Genomic DNA, 1,268 nt, shown 5'->3' on the forward strand with positions numbered 1-1,268 from the left:
ACACAACAGTGAGATATTTAGTAATTCAAAGAATCATACTAGTATTATGTTTAATTTCTATACACTTCTTTTTAAACGACTGTGATGCAGCTAGTTTTTTTTTCTTTTTTTAAGGGAATTATCACCAATTGAAACTTACCACGTTGGCACATAAAGGCCTTTTCTTCCGAACAATTAAAACTCTTCCATGTCCCATTTTCAATAGCTTCGCAGAGTTGCTCTTCTCCCTTTAAGTCTGTTGTTGAGTCATTAAATATGACTTTTTCTCCATTTGACCATGTGGGGACATAGCTACCATTCCTTCTCAATCCAAGCCAAACTTTCTCATACCATTTTATATTCAAAGACTCACTAAAGTTTCTTATCATATTGCCATCTTCTTCATCATATAGGCTCAATAATGACCCCCCTTTGCCCAAGCATATGTTCCTTGCTTCATCCCAGGGTTTCGACATATTAACCTCTGATGAAATAAACCATCGCAGACGGTTTGCAGCTACTGAAACCTGTAGAAGTCCTGTAAAAAAGAATATAAAATAGCATCAACTCTCCAAACATTTAAAGGGACATATTAAATAGAAAGCAATCAAATACATGTTATGCACTGCATTTAATCACATCATAGTAAATAAAAAAAAGTATCCACCCCCTTGTTTATGCACATTTTGCAAAATTAAGATGTTTAAAGGAACAAAATAAAAATAATGCTGGTAAAATGTAGGATTAATTCAAAGAACCAATGCAACAAAAACTGTGCAAACTAGGTTCATATTTTTACGTTAAGACAGTTGGATGATCTCAAAGAAAATATATTTACCTGAACACAGCACGAGGAAGAAAGCCGTTACAAAGGTATACATTTTAAGAGTGATCAAAACAAATCTAAAGACAAAGGAAATAAACTTATTAATAAACAAAGCTTAATTCTTCAGTTAATTGTCCATTTCTATCCACATAACACATAAACAACAGATTCAGTGATTAGAAACTTGCATAAATCTTGTTGTGAATCCAAATAAATTTAGTTCTTACTTGCTGATGCATCAGGTGCAGAATGGTCCTTCCACGCAAGGAAAAGAAGTTATATTCTTCATAGAGCACCGTAAACTCAGTTTACTTATTCAAAATGAGAACGTCATGAGATTAATCAGCTACAAGATGGTAAAGTACGACAGAGCCATAGTCAAATTAGGATTTAACAGCCGTATCTCACTAGGCGAATGTCTCATAGTTAATGAAACACATCGGAAAGATATAGTGGAAAAACA

At 33.5% G+C, this 1,268-nt stretch overlaps 1 long non-coding RNA gene across 1 annotated transcript; it reads right to left on the minus strand.

The window, feature by feature from the left end:
• Positions 1-455: 455 nt before the first annotated feature.
• LOC119798072 lies at positions 456-1,067 on the minus strand. Its single transcript, XR_005282663.1, has 3 exons — positions 1,033-1,067; positions 818-882; positions 456-517 (listed from the first exon to the last, which is right to left on the minus strand). It is a non-coding gene; the product is annotated as an uncharacterized LOC119798072 (long non-coding RNA).
• Positions 1,068-1,268: the final 201 nt, after the last annotated feature.

Source organism: Cyprinodon tularosa, unplaced genomic scaffold (genome assembly GCF_016077235.1).
Source record: "Cyprinodon tularosa strain WSP-4 unplaced genomic scaffold, ASM1607723v1 ctg1161, whole genome shotgun sequence".
In the NCBI taxonomy this organism is placed as follows: Eukaryota; Metazoa; Chordata; class Actinopteri; order Cyprinodontiformes; family Cyprinodontidae; genus Cyprinodon; species Cyprinodon tularosa.